The sequence below is a fragment of the Nicotiana sylvestris genome, chromosome 4 (genome assembly GCF_000393655.2).
Source record: "Nicotiana sylvestris chromosome 4, ASM39365v2, whole genome shotgun sequence".
Lineage (NCBI taxonomy): Eukaryota > Viridiplantae > Streptophyta > Magnoliopsida > Solanales > Solanaceae > Nicotiana > Nicotiana sylvestris.
The window spans coordinates 143,766,374-143,786,979 of NC_091060.1; positions in this window are offsets into that span (position 1 = coordinate 143,766,374).

Consider the following 20,606-nt stretch of genomic DNA (forward strand, 5'->3'; position numbering starts at 1 on the left):
TCAAGGGTGTTCAAACTTAAAAGAAATAAAAAAATTCTCTGACAAAGAGTGTTAAATATATGTTATCTAAATCTAAAACTTAATATTTTACATATATACACAGTGTAATTTTCCGAAGAAGAATGATGAATTGACCACCCTTTAAGACATGTAAATTCGCCCTTGCTTACCACTACATCACAACCTTTGTTGGTTCTTCTTCAATTTATTACCTTCAAGCTATCGTTATACAATTGTTAGCAGCCATGGATCTGAAGGTTGAGCTCGAGGAAGGAGACATGCAAGAGAAGGCAACACTCATAGAATGAGAAACTGAATCTATTATTGACAAGAATATAAAAAATAACCGTCGTATGTACATGCGTGTACTATGTATTTATCGAGAGATACAGTATAACTACCTTCTAATACTGTGCTAAATAACTTACTTCTAACCACAGTCTACAGTTGAGCTTCTAATTATGGTTAAGTTTATCAACTTGTTTCTTTAACTTCAGTCAACACTCTCCCTCAAGCTGATGGTTGATATACATTCTTCATTCCTAGCTTGTTCAGTAAGTGATCATGTTGAAACTTCCCCAAGCTCTTTGTCAGTAAGTCTGCTATATGATCTTTAGTAGGTAAGTATTTTGTCTTTAGCAGTCCTTGACAGATTTTTTCCGAACAAAATGATAATCAATGTCAATATGTTTGGTCCTTTCATGGAAGATAGGATTAGCAGTTATTTGTATAGCAGCCTTGCTATCACATATCATACTTATAGGTTGCTGGATTCTAATTCCAAGCTCATTGAACAACCCTACCAGCCAAGTGACTTCTCCTACACATGAAGCCATACTTCTGAACTCAGCCTTAGTTGAACTTCTGGACATAGTCATTTGTTTCTTTGATTTCCATATTTGACAAAATACTCAGTAACTGATCTCCTTGTCTCTACACATGATCCCCAATCAGAATCATAGTGGGCAACTAACTTGTCTGTAATTTCTGCAGGCATAAGTAACCCCAAGCCTGAAGCTGCTTTGATATATCTCACTACTCTAGGAGCAGCTTCCATGTGTGACACCTTGGGACAGTGCATGTATTGACTTAAGACCTGAACTACAAAGGCAGTATTAGGTCTTGTCATGGTAAAATATAGCAGTCTTTCCACAAGCCTCTGATAGCAACTAGGATTCTTAAGTGCCTGATCACCTTCTTGTTTGCAATTCTGAATGCATTTATCATGCTCTATAGATGTGAGTTTTTAATTCAATTTTAATGGTGTACTAGAAGGCTTTGCTCCACTGGTTTACCCGTAAAATGGTACAATTGAATTTATACGTGGTTTCTAGACAAGTGAACTAATTTGATCTTGAAATAATAAAATAATCGAAGAATTATACAATACTTAGCCTCAGAATGTAGATGAAATCGCACAAATGACAGTTCCGAGAACAATATTTCCGAGCACAACAATGATGAGATTAAAAGCAAGAAAGTAAAATTGTATTAAGCTTTATATAGAATGTAGCGTAAGTTAACAAGAAAATTTGTGTCCTTACAATGATAACTAGGCTCACTATTTATAGCTGTGTCTCAGGAATGAGGTCTTAGGATCGCACCCTCCTTTAATGTCAATTATGAGGGTCATTGATGAAGATGTAACGATGAACATAAATGCCAAATTCTTTGCAACAGGTCGTCGTCCTTAATGTTGTAGAATATTCTTTATTAAATATTACCGGGCGCAAAGCATTTAATACACCTTTATGAATGTTATCCCTTCCGATGACAAGCGGAATAACTGTGTTCGCTCTTCGGACATCCCCGTCTTGGGTTCCACGTGTCTTTTCTTTAGATGACCACGTGTCATATCATATTTTACCCTATATAGATAGTCCCCCTGCTTTCCGATGACATAACTTTGGTATCACCGGGAAGTTGGTAGAAACACTCTTTTGGCGGAAATTACTATAACTCCCTCTACAGTTTTCTGACGGTTGATTAGACATACGTCTCTCCGCATTTAATGCCCCGAACATGTGTTATCCGACGATTTAGCATAACTTTGCCGATTATCGAGGTAATCATGGCCATGAATTAAGCTGCCAAAATTTTACTTACACGCATCATCCTTCTCCTATGCACTTCATAATTTCTCGAACTTCTGACTTGCATCTTTGTTCTCCACCTTTTATCTAATTCTCTTTAAACAAAAAAACTTTTCCTTCTTCTATTAAATGGCTTCCTCTTCAAAGCGTGCTGGTTCTTCAAAGAGCAAGAATAAAATCGAAGACTCTGCTCCTCCAACGGTGGATTCCATCATCCCTAGAAGTCTTAACACCACAAAAGACTTCGAAGAAAAATTCCCTACTACTAACCCTCATACATGGGCTGTTAGTATGTATCCGTCTTCCATTTGTCCTTTCGGTATTCCTAATGTGAAGGAAGACTGCCGTTTCCATGAGTTAGATATTTTTGCTCCTGATCTATCAGAGCGAGTGACCCTTCCCAATGAGGATTTTACATATTTTTACTCGTATCCTTTTACTTTGGGTGCGTTTTCTTTAAGTGGAGAGCTATATTCCGTGATTGCAGAGTTTTGCCTCCTCTACCAAATATGTTTGGCACAAGTAAGTCCTTCTATGTGGAGGACGGTTGCCTGCCTTCGGTGCTTGTGCCAGGAAACAGGAGAAAAGCTAACCTTAGCTCATATGATGAATCTCTACTCTCCCAAGATTTTTTGTAGGGGAATGATAAACCTCTGTAAACGTGGCCACCATGCTCTGTTGACCAACATGGATGGTGATAACGACCGTGGGTGGACGGAATGGTTCGTTGCAGTTGCCACCGATAAAATCATTCCAATAATGACGTAATCCTTTCCAGTCGCTTGGAATCGCACTAGTAAAATTTTCTAATTAATATTTCCCTTTACTAAATATTCCTTTTGTGGCCGTATTGACTCTTTAACCCGTCATATTTTTAGCAACTCGATGGGTCCCATCGGTGGTTGAAGGCTTAGACCGGTCGGTCCAGAAGATCTTGGATGTTAGGACGCCCAAAACGCATTTGTGGAAAGTACTGGCCCTTAAATAAGAGCGGAAGGCCAAAAATTATGGTAATTTGAACTTACCTTGTTTCTACATTTTTTTTCTATGTGAAGAACTTGGTTGACCCCTTCCGACTTGTTCGTGAAATTAGGTCTAGCCACGAGCTCTATTGCTGTCCTCGAGGAGGACATCTTGGCTGATCGCCCTGATGCAGTGAGGCTGCTTCAGGAGGCACTTACTCGAACAAGTATCTCTGGGCATGCTTTGGGCGCAATGTTTCACCACGGGGTCCCTGACCGGAGAACAAGCAACCAAAAAGAAGGCATTCTTCCGTGGCCGGGGAAAAGAATAAGAGGGCGAAGACTATTGCCCCTGAGTCGTCTCCGAAAGTTGTGATCACTAGCCCTCCTCCCGGGCCGGTCATAGACACCGTGGTGGTCGATGATGATGGAGAAGCCAGTGATGATGGGGCTTCTCTATGCAGAAGGCGACGTTCATCATCAACTCAACAGAATGCTCCGTCTGTTGAGTTAACTACTCCAACCGAGGACGATGTCTCGGTGCTCTTGGGGGAGTTTGATTTGGTAGAAAATGCAAACTCCCACTATTGGGTCCCAACTGTTGTGCCCGATATTGCGGGGCTGATTACCGAGTCCTTGCCATCTTTTGTTGGAGAGCATCTAACTACCAACGCTGCACTTGATGCAACTACTTCATACCCTTCAACTCCACCAGCTTTATCCTCGTTTTCACTAGCACCAGCAACTACTACATCAGTTCCATCTTCATCCACTCTCCCACCAGCAGCTGCTACATCATCTCCACTGGCTGCATCTGATCACGAAGGAGATGTTCCTCCTCCCTAATCCCCAGTTCATAGGAATTTGGGGCAAAATTATGCTGCCCCTTTTGAAGATTCGCATAGGATGAGGAATGTTACTCTCTCGGTCTCTACTGGGTGCAACCTGCTTTCCCGACGGCTTCAGAGAAAGATTAGGAAAAGATTCAAGCACTCTCGGGGGAGTGTTTGCTGAACAATGCTATGCACAATTCCGCAGCGGTGTGTTCCTTTCTTCCTTTGTTATTTATTCTACTTTTGTATGTGTCATGATCCGGATTTCCCACCCTCGGGAGTCGTGATGGTGCCTACTAGTAGAAGTTAGGCAAGCCACAAAATTTAGAAATTTTAACTCCTTCATTTTAGTCCTTTTTAATAATTTGTAATAACAGGTAATCAATGTTTAAATAATAGAGGAAGACGAAAATATGCAGAAGACTTAGACTAATATAATGCCAAAATCAGTACGAAAATATCAACATACGTCTCTACCCAGAAACCTGTGTCACAATATTCACGGGCTGTCTATGAATACTGCATACAGATGTCTGAAGAAAAGGAATACAATCTGTCCTAGATACAAATGAAAATAGAACATATAGGTATATAAAAGAGACGTCGGGCCTGCGGACGCCTGCAGGACTACCTCAGGTCTCTGTGGACTAAAGGCTGGCTTCCCAAGTGCTACTGTTCCAGTGCTGCTCCCGTATTTGCACAGAGTGCAGAGTGTAGTATCAGTACAACTGACTCCATGTGCTGGTAAGTGCCTGGCCTAGCCCCGGCGAGGTAGTGACGAGGCTAGGACCAGACTCCAGATAAACCTGTGCAATTACATAATATACGGCGGAAAATAAACATGAATAAGCAGTTTAAATGGGGGAGGGGTACATGCTTCGGGGAACATATCAAATCCAGCAGAAATAAAGAGAAATATGAGAGAAATAGCTCAAAATCTACAACAAGTAATAATAACACTATTGCGGCGTGCAACCCGATCCAATATATATCTAACATAGTTGCGGCGTGCAACCCGATCCCATATATATAACATTGTTGCGGCATGCAACCCGATCCAATATATATAACATTGTTGCGGCATGCAACCCGATCCAATATATATATATATATATATATATATATATATATATATATATATATATATATATATATATAGCATTATTGCGACGTACAACCCGATCCAGTATATATAACATTGTTGCGGCGTGCAACCCGATCCAATATAGATAGCATTGTTGCGGAGTGCAACCCGATCCAATATATTTATATACCTTAAACTCAATCGTACCACGAGTACCGGCAAGGGATCAACAATAAACTACACTATCCCGGCAAGGGAATTCAACAGTGAAGTATATACCCCCCAGCAAGGGAGAATCAGCTATATCCAATCTCAACTCAATCCCTACTCATCTCAGCTAACACCAATACTCAACCTTAATTAATTTCCATGTAAATAAACTAAAGCTTTGCTCAACATCGAGAATCACCAGTCAGAACATCCGTAGAATCATTCAAGAACATAACACATATCAATTTAAGACTCACGGTCATGCTCGACACCAACATATAGATACTCGTCACCATGCCTATATGTCGTACTCAAAAAGAAGCAATTAGAAAATAGAGCACAACTCCTAATCCCTCAAGCTAAGGTTAGACCAAACACTTACCTCGATGCCACGAACACAATTCACGATTCAATTATAGCTTTACCCCTTGATTCCACCGCTAATTCGCTCGTATCTAGTCACAAACTACTTAATTGCATCAATAAACACTAAATGAATCGACCCTAATGCATGAAAATGAGTTATTCAAAGTTTTACCCAAAATGTCAAAAATCGCCCCGGGCCCACATGGTAGAAACCCGAGGTTCGAACCAAAACCCGATTACCTATTCCCCCACGAACCCAAATATATGATTTGTTTTGAAATCGGACCTCAAATCGAGGTCCAACTCCCCAATTTTTGAAAAACCTAGGTTCTACCCAAAACACCCAATTTCCCCATGAAAATCATTGATTTTGAGTTGAAATCATGTAAAAAGATGTTAATGATTGAAGAAAACGAGTTAGAAATCACTTACCAACGTTTTGGAGAAGAAAGGTTATTTGAAAAATTGCCTCTTATGTTTTTAGGGTTTTGAAAAATGAAAAATAACTGAAAATCCCATTTTAAATATACCCCTCTCAGAACCCCTGTGCGGACCGCACAAAATGGAGTGCGACCGCACAACTCACCAGGTTGACTGCAGCGACATGTTCTAGTATTTTGGCCATAACTTTCTCTACAAATATCCAAATTGTGATTTCTTTACCTTTATGAAAACTAGACACGAAGGGATACAACTTTCGTTTTCGAATAATCTCAAAATACCTTGTAGATCAAAAGATATATGCTTTCGAAGTCATACCAGTGAAATGTTCCTCACCGCGGACCGCACAGAATCTAGTGCGGCCGCAAAGCCCTCACCGCACGGCCGCACAAGCCCCTCCGCGGCAGAATTCCTCTTTGTGTGGACCGCACTGGTCTGTTCAGAGGCCTTCCACCTCTCTGAACCTACAACAACTATGTTTTAAGCCTATGACATCCCGAAACCTTCCCGAAACGCACCCGAGCCCTCAGAACTCCAAACCAAGTGTGCATACTAACTCAAAAACATCATATGGACCTACTCGTGCGATCACGTCATCAAAATAATATGTAAAATCATGAATCAAACCTCAAAACTCAACATTTTCATCAAGAACTCTCAAAGTTCATAACTCTTCAACCGGAAGTCCAACTCACGTCAAATAAACTCTGATTTTCAGCAAATTTCACAGTTATCTTTCAAATACTATAACAAGTTTGTACCGGGCTCCGGAACCAAAATATGGGCTCGATAACAATGGTTTCAAACATTAATTCTTTTCTTTATTTTTTAGATAATTCAATAAAACAATTTCTTTCAAAAATTGATTTCTAAGGCTTGGGACCTCAGAATTCATTTCCGGGCATACACCAAGTCCCATATTTTACTGCGGACCTCCCGGGATTGTCAGAATACGGATCCGGGTTCGTTTGCTTAAAATGTTGACCAAAGTCAACCATAATCAAAATTTTAACTCTAGAATTTTTATTTCTCTTATTTTCACATAGAAGGCTTTCCGGATATAGGTCCGGACCACACACGCAAATCAAGGTGGGGAAAAAGGGAGGTTTTTAGGCCTCGGAACACTGAAGGCAAAAGGTCATCACATTCTCCACCTCTAAAACAATCGTTCATCCTCGAACGGACATAAAAAGGAAGTACCTGAGTCGGGAAAAAGATAGGGATAACGGCTCCGCATATCGGACTCGGACTCCCAGGTCGGTGCCTCAGTGGGCTGACCTCTCCACTGAACACGAACAGAAGGAAAACTCTTCGATCTCAATTCACGAACCTGCCGGTCTAGAATAGCTACTGGCTCCTCTTCATAAGACAAGTCCTTGTCCAACTGGACATTGCTGAAATATAACACGTGTGATGGATCGCTGTGATACTTCCGAAGCATGGACATATGAAGCACTAGATGCACGAAGGATAAACTCGACGGCAACACAAGTCTATAAGCCACCTCTCCCACTCGATCAAGAATCTCAAACGGGCCAATGAACCTAGGGCTAAGCTTGCCCTTCTTCCCAAATCTCATCACACCCTTCATAGACGACACTCGAAGCAATACCCGCTCACCGACCATGAATGCCAAATCTCAAACCTTGCGGTCGGCATAGCTCTTTTGCCTGAATTGAGATGTACGAAGCCTATCCTAAATGATCCTGACCTTGTCCAAGGCATACTGAACCAGATCCGTACCCAATAACCGAGCCTCTCCCGGCTCAAACCATCCAACCGGAGACCGACACTGCCTACCAAATAAAGCCTCATACGGAGTCATCTGAATACTCGACTGGTCGCTGTTCTTGTAGGCAAACTCTACTAAGGGCAAAAACTGATCCCATGAGCCTCCAAAGTCAATGACACAAGCTCGGAGCATATCCTTCAAAATCTGAATAGAACGCTCGGACTGCCCTTCCGTCTGAGTATGAAACACTGTGCTCAACTCAACCCGCGTGCCCAACTCTTGCTGAACTGCTCTCCAGAAATATGAGGTAAACTGCGTACCTCAGTCTGAAATGATAGACTCGGGCACACCATGAAGACAAACAATCTCCTAGATATAGATCTCAGCTAACCTCTCGGAAGAATAGGAGACTGCCACAGGAATGAAATGTGCTGACTTGATTAGCCTATCAACAATAACCCACACTGCATCGAACTTCCTCTGAGTCTGTGGGAGTCCAACAACGAAGTCCATAGTGATCCGCTCCCACTTCCACTCAGGAAGCTCAATCCTCTAAAATAGACCACCAGGCCTCTGATGCTCGTACTTAACCTGCTGACAATTCAAACACCGAGCCACATATGCAATGATATCCTTCTTCATTCTCTACCACCAATAATGCTGCCGCAAATCCTGATACATCTTAGCGGCGCCCAGATGAATAGAGTACCTGGAACTATGGGCCTCCTCTAAAATCAACTCTCGGAGCCCATCCACATTAGGAACATAAACTCGACCCTGCAATCTCAAAACTCCATCATCACCTAAGGTAGCCTGCTTGGCACCTCCGTGCTACACCGTGTCTCTAAGGACACACAAATAGGGATCACCATACTGCCGATAACGGATACGCTCCAATAAAGAAGAACGAGCGACCGTGCAAGCCAACACACGACTGGGCTCAGAAACATCCAACCTCACAAACTGATTGGCCAAAGCCTGAACATTCAAAGCAAGCGGCCTCTCACCGACTGGAATATAAGCAAGACTGCCCATACTGGCTGACTTCCTACTCAAAGCATCGGCCACCACATTGGCCTTTCTCGGATGATATAAGATGGTGATATCATAATCTTTTAACAACTCCAACTACCTCCTCTGCCTCAAATTCAACTCTTTTTGTTTGAACAAATACTGAAGACTCTTGTGATCTATGAACACCTCACATGCCACGCCATACAGATAATGCCTCCAAATCTTCAACGCATGAACAATGGCTGCCAACTCCAAATCATGAACTGAATAGTTCTTCTCATGAATCTTCAACTGTCGCGAAGCATAAGCAATGACCTTGCCATCCTGCATCAACACTGCACCAAGTCCAATGCGAGATGCATCACAATAAACCGTATAAGGCCTTGAACCTGTTGGCAAAACTAACACTGGTGCCGTAGTCAGAGCTGTCTTGAGCTTTTGAAAGATCGCATTACACTCATCCAACCATCTGAATGGGGCACCCTTCTAGGTCAACCTGGTCATCAGGGTTGCGATAGATGAAAACCCCTCCACAAACCGACGATAGTGGCCTGCCAATCCCAAGAAACTCCGAATCTCTGTAGCTGATGTTGGTCTAGGCCAGTTCTTGACTGCCTCAGTCTTCTTCGGATCAACCTGAATACCCTCCGTTGATACAACATGGCCCAGGAATGCAACTGAACTCAACTAGAGCTCACACTTTGAGAAATTAGCATATAACTGACTATCCCTCAAGGTCTGAAGAACCACTCTAAGATGCTGCTCGTGCTTCTCCTGGTGCAGGAATATATCAAAATATCATCAATGAAGACTATCACGAACGAATCCAAATAAGGCCTAAACACTTAGTTCATCAAATCCATAAAAGCTGCTGGGGCATTTTTCAACCCGAATGACATAACCAAGAACTCATAATGCCCGTACCGAGTGCGAAAAGCTGTATTAGGGACATTGGATGCCCTAATCCTCAACTGATGGTAGCCAAATCTCAAGTCAATCTTCGAAAATACCTTGGCACCCTGAAGCTGATCAAACAAATCATCAATCCTCGGTAATGGATACTTATTCTTGATTGTAACCTTGTTCAACTTCCAGTAATCAATACATATACTCATCGATCCATCCTTCTTCTTAACAAACAATACCGGCGCACCCTAAGGCGAACCACCCAGCCTAATGAAACCCTTCTCAAGCAAGTCTTGCAACTGCTCCTTCAACTCTTTTAACTCAGGTGGGGCCATACGATACGGCGTGATAGAAATGGGCTGAGTGCCCGGAGCCAAATCAATGCAGAAATCAATATCTCTGTCGGGTGGCATACCCGACAGGTATGAAGGGAAAACCTCAAGAAACTCACGAACAACGGGCATCGAATCAATAGAAGGAACCTCAGCACCAGAATCACGTACATATGCCAAATAGGCCAAACACCCCTTCTTGACCATGCGCCGAGCCTTTACATAAGAGATAACACTACGGGTAGAATGACCAGGAGTCCTTCTCCACTCTAAACGAGGCAAACTCGATAAAGCTACGATCACAGTCTTGGCATGACAGTCCAAGATAGCGTGATAAGGTGATAACTAGTCCATTCCCAATATAATATCGAAATCTACCATGCCCAGAAGCAACAAATCTACACGAGTCTCAAGACCCCCAATCACAACTATACATGAACGATGGACTCAATCTACCACAATAGAATCACCCACCGGCATGACACATAAACAGGATCACTCAAAGAATCACTAGGCATAACCATATATGGTGCAAAATAAGAGGACACATATGAGTACGTAGACCCTGGATCAAATAACACTGAAGCATCTCTATCACAAACCAGAATCGTACCTGTAATAACTGCATCTGAAGCCTCAACCTCGGGCCTGGCTGGAAGGGCATAACATCGGGGCTTGGCCCTACCACCCTGGACTACATCTCTGGGACAGCTTGCAGCTGGTTGGCCTCCACCTCTAGCGGTCTAAGCTCTACCTCTAAATTCTCTACCTCCACTTCTAGCACCTCTACCCCCACCTTTAGCTGGCTGGGTGGTCTATGGAACACCTGGTGCCTGAACTATAGCACGGGGACCCTGCTACTGTAGTACCCACCAATCTCGGACAAGCCCTCCTAATATGACCATACTCACCACACTCATAGCATCCACCTGAGTGTTGCGGCTGAGGAAATTGAGACTGAGCCTGGCGACCTGAATGACCACCCCAAAAACTCTGGAGCGGCAGTGCACTGATAGGAGCTAGTGGTGCACTGTAGGACTGCTAATCCGAATATTGCATTTGAGGACCACAACTACCGAAGCACCGTGAGAAACCTGAAGTGCTGACTGGAAAGGCCTAGGAGGATAGCCTCTACCATATGAATCTCTACCTCCAGACGAGGTACCACTGAATCTACCTGAATGACGGGGCCTCTTGTCTGACCCATGACCACCTCCCTATGACAGAACCATCTCAACTCTACGGGCCACATTGGCAGCCTCCTATAAAGTAATCTCTCTCCCAACCTCCCTATCCATCTGAAGACGAATCGGCTGAATAAGATCGTCAATAAATCTCCTCACCCTCTCGCTCTCGGTACGAAGTATGACAAGAACATGGCAAGCCAAGTCAATTTATTTGGTCTCATACTGGGTAACAGTCATGGAACCCTGCTGGAGATGCTCAAATTGCCTCCGATATGCCTCTCTCTGAGTAATGGGGAGAAACTTCTCCAGAAATAGCTGTGCAAACTGCTCCCAAGTCAAGGCTGGCGATCCGGTTGGTCTAGCCAAGCAATAATCTCTCCACCAAGTCTTGGCGGATCCAGACAAGCGAAATGTAGCAAAATAGACCCCATTAGTCTCAACAATCCCCATATTCCCGAGAACCTCATAACAACTGTCTAGATAATCCTTGGGATCCTCAGTAGAAGCACCACTGAAAGTAGTAGTGAAGAGCTTGGTGAACCTATCCAGCCTCCACAAAGCATCGGCAGACATAGCTGCTCGATTACCAGTCTGAGATACCATACCCGGCTGAACTACACCAACTGGCTGAACCACTAGATTCTGAATCTGGGGAGCTACCTGCTCCGGAGTGCGAGTAGCAGGAGTCTGGGCTCCTCCTCCAGCTTGAAAGACGGCTGGTGCTATAGAAAACAATCTTGCCTGGGTGACACTCTCCATAAATCCCACTAGTCGGACTAGAGCATCCTGAAGAATTGGGGTGGTAATAAACCCCTCTGGGACCTGAGATGGGCCCACCGAAACTGCTGGGGCCAGAACCTCATCATCAAAATCAACCTGAGGCTTTGCCACTGGTGCTGCTGCTCGGGGCTGAGCTCTGCCCCTGCCTCGGCCTCTAGCACGGTCTCGCCCTCTACCCCTCATGAGGGCTGCTGCTGGGGCTCGGACTGTTGAGCGGTGGATGAGGAATTGCGTGTTCTCGCCATCTGCGAACGAATAGAGTAGAAATTCAATTAGCATTGAGAAACGACACCACACAACAAGAAAGAATAAATGTAAAGTTTTCTTAACTCTGTAGCCTCTGGGGGATAAATACAGACGTCTCCATACCGATCCTTCAAACTCTACTAGGCTTGTCCATGAATTGTGATACCTATGTAACCTAGAGTTCTGATACCAACTTGTCACGACCCGGAATTTTCACCCTCGAGAGTCGTGATGGAGCATACTCGTAGAAGCTAGGCAAGCCACGAAATTTAGAAATTTTAACTCCTTCATTTTAGTCCTCTTTAATAATTTGTAATAACAGGTGATCAATGTTTAAATAATAGCGAAAGATAAAAATATGCGGAAGACTTAAACTAATAAATGCCAAAATCAGTACGAAAATATCAACATACGTCTCTACCCAGAAACCAGTGTCACAATGTCCATGGACTGTCTATGAATACTACATACAGATGTCTGAAGAAAAGGAATACAATCTGTCCCATATACAAATGAAAACAGAACATATAGGTAGATAGAAGAGACACCGGGCCTGCGGACGCCTGCAGGAGTATGGACTGAAGGCTGGCTCCCTAAGTGCTACTGTCCCAGTGCTGCTCCAGTATCTGGATAGAGTGCAGAGTGTAGTATCAGCACAACCGGCTCCATATGCTGGTAAGTGCCTGACCTAACCCCGACGAGGTAGTGACGAGGCTAGGACCAGACTCCAGATAAACCTATGCAATTACATAATATACGGCAAAAAATAAATAGGAATAAGGAATTTAAATGGGGGGGGGTACATGCTTCGGGGAACATATCAAATCCAGCAGAAATAAAGAGAAATATGAGAGAAACAGCTCAAAATCTACAACAAGTAATAATAACACTGTTGCGGCGCGCAACCCGATCCAATATATATATCTAACATAGTTGCGGCGTGCAACCCGATCCCATATATATAACATTGTTGCGGCGTGCAACCCGATCAAATATATATAACATTGTTGCGGCGTGCAACCCGATCCAATATATATATAGCATTGTTGCGGTGTGCAACCCGATCCATTATATATAACATTGTTGCGGCGTGTAACCCGATCCAATATATATATATATATATATATATATATATATTGCATTGTTGTGGCGTGAAACCCGATCCAATATATATATACCTTAAACTCAATCGTACCACGAGTCCCGACAAGGGATCAACAATAAACTACACTATCCCGGCAAGGGAATTCAACAGTGAAGCATATACGTCCCGGCAAAGGAGAATCAGCTATAACCAATCTCAACTCAATCCCTAATCATCTCGACTAACACCAATACTCAACCTTAATTAATTTACATGTAAATAAACTAAAGCTTTGCTCAACATCGAGAATCACCAGTCAGAACATCCGTAGAATCATTCAAGAACATAACACATATCAATTTAAGACTCACAGTCATGCTCGACACCAACGTATAGATACTCGTCACCATGCCTATACGTCATACTAAAAAAGAAGCAATTAGCAAATAGAACACAACTCCTAATCCCTTAAGATAAGGTTAGACCAAACACTTACCTCGATGCCACGAACACAATTCACGATTCAATTATAGCTTTACCCCTTGATTCCACCGTCAATTTGCTCGTATCTAGTCACAAATTACTTAATTACATCAATAAACGCTAAATGAATCGACCCCAATGCATGAAAATGAGTTTTTCAAAGTTTTACCCCAAAAGTCAAAAATCGCCCTCGAGCCCACATGGTCGAAACCCGAGGTTCGAACCAAAATCCGATTACCTATTCCCCCACGAACCCAAATATATGATTTGTTTTGAAATCAAACCTCAAATCGAGGTCCAACTCCCCAATTTTTGAAAAACCTAGGTTCTACCCAAAACACCTAATTTCCCCCATGAAAATCATTGATTTTGAGTTGAAATCATATGAAAAGATGTTAATGATTGAAGAAAATGAGTTAGAAATCACTTACCAATATTTTGAAGAAGAAAAGTTATTTGAAACATCGCCTCTTATGTTTTTAGGGTTTTGAAAAATGAAAAATAACTGAAAATCCCGTTTTAAATATACCCCTCTCAGACCCCCTGTGCGGACCGCACAAAATGGAGTGCGGCCGCAAAGCTCACCAGGTTGACTGCAGCGACATGTTCTAGTATTTTTGCCATAACTTTCTCTATAAATATTCGAATTGTGATTTCTTTACCTTTCTGGGTACTAGACACGAAAGGCTACAACTTTTGTTTTTGAATCATCTCAAGATTCCTTGTAAATCAAAAGATATAAGCTTACGAAGTTAGACTAGTGGAATGTTCTTCACCGCAGACCGCACTGAATCTAGTGCGGCCGCAAAGCCCTCACCGCAGTCCACACAAAATCTAGTGCGGCTGCACAAGCCCCTCTATGGCAGCATTCCTCTTTGTGCGGACCGTACTGGTTTGTTCAGAGGCCTTCCACCTCTCTGAACCTGCAACAACTATATTTTTAAGCCTACGACATCCCGGAACTTACCCGAAACGCACCCGAGCCCACGTAACTCCAAACCAAGTGTGCATATATCTCAAAAAAATCATATGGACCTACTCGTGCGATAACATCATCAAAATAACATATAAATCATGAATCAAACCTCAAAATTCAACATTTTTATCAAGAACTCACAAAGTTCATAACTCTTCAACCGGAAGTCCAATTCACGTCAAATAAACTCTGTTTTTCACCAAATTTTACAGTTATCTTTCAAACACTATAACAAGTTTGTACCGGGATCCGGAACCAAAATACGGGCCCGATAATAAAGGTTTCAAACATTAATTATTTTCTTTATTTCTTAGATAATTCAGTAAAACAATTTCTTTCAAAAATTGATTTCTAAGGCTTGGGACCTCGGAATTCATTTTCGGGCATACGCCCAAGTCCCATATTTTACTGCGGACCTCTCGGGATTGTCACAATACAGATCCGGGTCCGTTTGCTCAAAATGTTGACCAAAGTCAACCATAATCAAATTTTTAACTCTAGAATTTTCATTTCTCTTATTTTCACATAGAAGGCTTTCCGGATATAGGTTCGGTCCACGCACGCAAATCAAGGTGGGAAAAAGGGAGGTTTTTAGGCCTCAGAACACTGAATGCACTTTCAACACAAGTGATGACCTTTTGGGTCATCACAGTATGAATGTATTCTAAGTTTTACTTCTTGTTTTATAGGCCAACTTTCTTGCTTTCGAGTGCCTTCAAAGGTTGATTCGTGAGAAGGAGGAACTTACTTCCGAGCGGGATCAACTTTTGGTGGAACAAGATCAAACCGCTCTCCGCCTCTCATAGTTGGAAACCAAAACTACTGAGGCTGTTGTTTTGGAGGCTCTTTTGCAACAAAGCGAGCAAGAGGTGGTGAATCTTAGACAAGAAATTGGCCCGCTGAGGGTTAGATTTGATGAAGCTAAGGATAAATGGCATGAAGTCTAGGGTGCCATTCTTGCTGCAACCGAGCGCGAGGCTGCCACTGCTGAAAAAATGACTGAGTTAGAGGCAACCTTGAACTCCAAAATCGAAGAGCTTACTGCTGTGAGGGAAAAATATGCCTAGTTGGAAGAGAAGCACAAGAAAACTATCGAGCATAATAGGCTCTTTAGTTCAACCGTCCGCGACCTTGATGTTAGTCTCCGATCTGTTAGGTTTTCCCGGGAAAGCCTTTCTACCGAGGTAACTAATAACTAGGGAATCTAGTCTAGTTTATGCTCCTTTTTGCTTGAGCTTTGGACTAAAATGTGTACAAGTATTCCCCAAAAGCTAACTTGTTGTTCTTGTTTGCAGTGTTTGATCAAAAGGAGACAAGGATGTCATAACCAACTCAAAAAGAAGTGAAACCTGCACAAGATCAAAACCACATCAAAGCAGTGCTGCAACATAAAATCCACCGCGACTGCATAAGACTCACTACGGCCGCAGTCCTTTTATTTTGGTCCGTGTTGTCAAGGATTCAGAGAGTTGGCATTTTTGGAATTCAAGCTACTACGGTCCGCGGTGATTTTATGCGACCGCGTGCCTCTTCTGCGACAATAGTCAGTTTACTAGGGTTCGCGGTGGAGGAGTTCAGAGAGCCTAGAGTTTGAGCAAAAGCTAAAGACCGTGGTCCACGGTAGCCCCACCGCTGCAGCGGTTTATTTACTACGGTCCACGATACCTCCGTCAGGGGCATTTTTGTCCGAAAAATTTAGCTGTGTATAAATACTTTTTTTTCAAATTTTTAGGTCATCTTGTCTTAGGAGAGCACGTGAACGGCGTTTTTAGTCTATTTTGAGTAATTTTGTAGCTAGCTTAACATTGAATCTTCAAATCTTAGCTTGTAATTGTATTTTATGGGTTATTCTTCATCTTAATATCTGATTTCTTCTATTATTATGAGTAGCTAGACCCATTATCTAGGGTTGTGCCTCAACCCTAGTGTGGGTATTTGATGAGTCTCTTATTTTAGGGCTTAAATGTTTATGGGAGGTTGATATTTGGCCTGATTTGTGCTTTTCATGTTGAATTAGTGGATGCAAATACTAATTTGTACCTTTTTGACTTGGGCTTCTTGAGAAAGAGAGTTTGAGTCTAGGAAAATCAGGCCAACAAGGAATTGGGGCATATTCAAGAGATTGATAGCCCCAATTAAAGGGTTAAATCTAGAGATAGTAATACCCGACTTGAGCCTATATTGCTTGCACAATTTTGACACACAATTGGTCTTGAGAAAGGCAATTAGGGCAAAGTCACTCAAGCTACTGAGAGGTATAGAGTGAGTAGTTCGTGCATTGGCTATATCACGATCCCAAACACAACAACTTTGGCTTAGGCTTTAGAACCCGTCAAGTATTCACCTAGGGGGAAGTCACTTCCCTAGTGCCTCTTTACCCATTTAGAAAACCCTACAAACATATGTACTTAGCTTAATTTTGCACATCATTAGTATAAAATTAGAAGTAACAAACAAACAAACATGATTGGAAGTGCTATTCAAAGCACTACACATTTCTAGATTAGGTAGGAATCCAACTCCAAATACATCTAGCTCCCTATGGATTCGATCCCGACCTTCTCGGGTAAAAGCTGCATCGATCGCTCTTGCCACTCTATAGTGGTGTAGGATTGGACCCGATCACTTTTTGGCGCTGTTGCCGGGGTCGGTTTTGGACTCGATCACTTTTATGGGTTATTCTTCATCTCAATATATGATTTTTCCATTATTATGAGTAGCTAGACCCATTAGCTAGGGTTGTGGCTCAACCCTAGTGTGGGTATTTGATGAGTCTCTTATTTTAGGGCTTAGATGTTTATGGGTGGTTGATATTTGGCTTGATTTGTATTTTCCATATTGAATTAGTGGTTGCAAACACTAATTTGTACCTTTTTGACTTGGGCTCTTCTTGAAAAAGAGAATTTGAGTCTAGGAAAATCAGGCCAACAAGGAATTGAGGCGTATTCAAGAGATTGATAGCCCCAATTAAAGGGTTAAATCTAGAGATAGTAATACCCGACTTGAGCCTATATTGCTTGAACAATTTTGACACCTAATTGGTCTTGAGAAAGACAATTAGGGCAAAGTCACTCAAGCTACCGAGAGGTGTAGAGTGAGTAGTTTCGTGCATTGGCTATATCGCGATCCCAAACTTAACAACTTTTCCTTAGGCTTTAGAACCCGTCAAGTATTCACCTAGGGGGAAACACTTCCCTAGTGCCTCTTTACCCACTTAGAAAACCCTACAAACATATATACTTAGCTTAATTTTGCACATCATTAGTATAAAATTAGAAGTAACAAACAAACAAACATGATTGAAAGTGCAATTAAAAGCACTACGCATTTCTAGATTAGATAGGAATCCAATTCCAAATACATCTAGCTCCCTATGGATTCGATCCCGACCTTCTCGGGTAAAAGCTGCATCGACCGCTCTTGCTACTCTATAGTGGTGTAGGGTTGGACCCAATCACTTTTTGGCGCCGTTGCCGGAGAACTAAACGGTTTTGGCTATCCATCTAACTAGTTTTGTGTTTTGTTTTTCTTTCCTTATGTGTTACTAATTTGTGTGTGTCATAAACTTAGGTAAAAATGGTGAACAACGATAATCTTGGAAATGCTATTCCGGGGGAGGAGGTTGATGATAATATTGATGATGAGGTACCTATAGTGCCTCAAGCTCAAAGGAGAGGCCACCATGACAATGAAAATGTTCCAGACCCTCCCCCACCTCCTCCAAGAGTCGCTCCTCGGGTGCTTCCAAACGAAGGATATGCTAGTGCAATTGTCCCACCCCGGATCCGAGCGGGTAATTTTCAAATTACAAATGTGATGCTGACTTTATTGGAGCAACGAGGGTATTTTACAGGTGCTTCCATCATAATGCATATAAACATCTCAAGGGCTTTGTAGATACGTGTTGAGGAAGCAAGCAAACAAATGTGTTAGAGGATGCGTTGCGGTTGAGATTATTCCCTTTCTCACTTAGAGGGAAAGCTTTGGACTGGCTCGAGAGGCTTCCCAACCATTCTATCACTACATGGGATGAGTTGGCCGATAAGTTCATAGCCAAGTTTTTCTCACCGGGACATATGGCGGCATTGAGGGATGAAATCTTAACATTCAAACAGGAACCAAATGAGCCCCTTCACGAAATCTGGGATCGATATAGAACTATGGTCAAGGAATGCCCCAACAATGATATGACTGAGGCAATGATTCAACAAACATTTTATCGGGGTATAAACTCAGTGTGTGGTGAACCAGTTAGCAGGGGGTAATTTCATGAAGCTTCCTTATGCTGAGGCTTGTGATATTCTTGATGAGATGGCTGATACTTCTTTAGCTTGGCAAAGTCGAGCTAATGTGCCACTGGGTGACCCCAATGTCTTTCACTTACACAAAGAGCTCCATGACCATGGCCAAGCAATAGCAGAGTTGACTATAACAATGAACCAGTTGGCAAAAGCTCAGTTACAACAAATTCAAGCCCCTAGACAAGTTAATGCTATGGAAGGTGTCAACATGTTGGTTAACAAGAGGCGACAAAGAGGTCAACAAGGTTAGAGTAGTCTGGATCAATATGACCAAAGTAGTGGTGGTTTCAATCAAGATGAGGGTTATGATGAGCAGAATAAAGAAGTGCAGTATGTGAACAATTACCAAGGACAAAGGGGCAATGCTCCTAACAAACAACAACAATGGAGATCCCAAGGAAATTGGGGGAATCAAAACCAACAAGGCAATAGCAACTGGGGGAACATCAATTAAAATTGGGGCAACCAGAACAATCATGGCAACTGGAGTGGCAACAACAACAATTGGGGAGGAAACAACAACCAAAGGGTTGGAACAATGGTAATCAAGGGAATCAGGGGCAAGGCTTTCAAAGGCCTCCGATGTATCAACAACCAAACAACCCACCTCCATTTTTGTCCCAAGGTCCTAGCTCGTCAAACAATGAGATGGGAAGAATCGAGATGATGTTTGAATAAATAATGAAGAAGAACGCCAACTCTAATGCCTAGTTGGCATCCCACAATACTTCAATTCGGAATTTGGAGGTTCAACTTGGCCAGATTTCATAGTCTTTGAATATTCGCCCTAAGAGGGCTCTACCTAGTAATACAATAGTAAATTCGAAGGGTGGAAACAACACTTGGCATGCAATGGCGGTGATTACTAGAAGTGGTCGAGGTGGTGATGTGAATACCTCCTAGCAAAAGGAAATTGTGAATGATGAGATTCAAGTGCAAGATGATAATGTTCCTTTAGTTGATGAGCAAGTGAGAAAAGAGAATGTGAATGTTGAAGTGAGGATAGATATTCATGATAATGAGGTGGAGACCCAAGATGATGTGAACCCGTCTAGGGAACACGTAATAGACATACCGGAAATGGTAGTGCCCAAGGCTAAGACTCCCTTGCCAAGGCCTCCTCCACCTTACCCTCAAAGGTTTGCGAAGAAAAAGAATGAGAACCAATTTAAGAAGTTGATAGAGATGATGAAAAACTTTTCAATCAATGTTCTATTAATGGAAGCTCTTGAACAAATGCCGGGTTACGCCAAAGTTCATGAAAGATTTGGTGACTAAAAAGAGATCCATGGATTTTGATACCATCAAAATGACTCACCAAGTAAGTGCAATTGTGCACTCGATGGCTCCAAAGCTTGAAGATCCCGGTGCTTTCACTATTCCATGCACCATTGGGGGTGCAGATTTTGCAAAGGCATTGTGTGACTTGGGAGCGAGCATCAATTTGATGCCTTAATTCGATTTAAAAACTTTGTATATTGGTCAACCACGACCTAATTCAATAAGGTTACAAATGGCGGATAGAATAATGAAGAGGCCGTTTGGTATTATTGATGATGTTCTTGTTCGGGTGGAC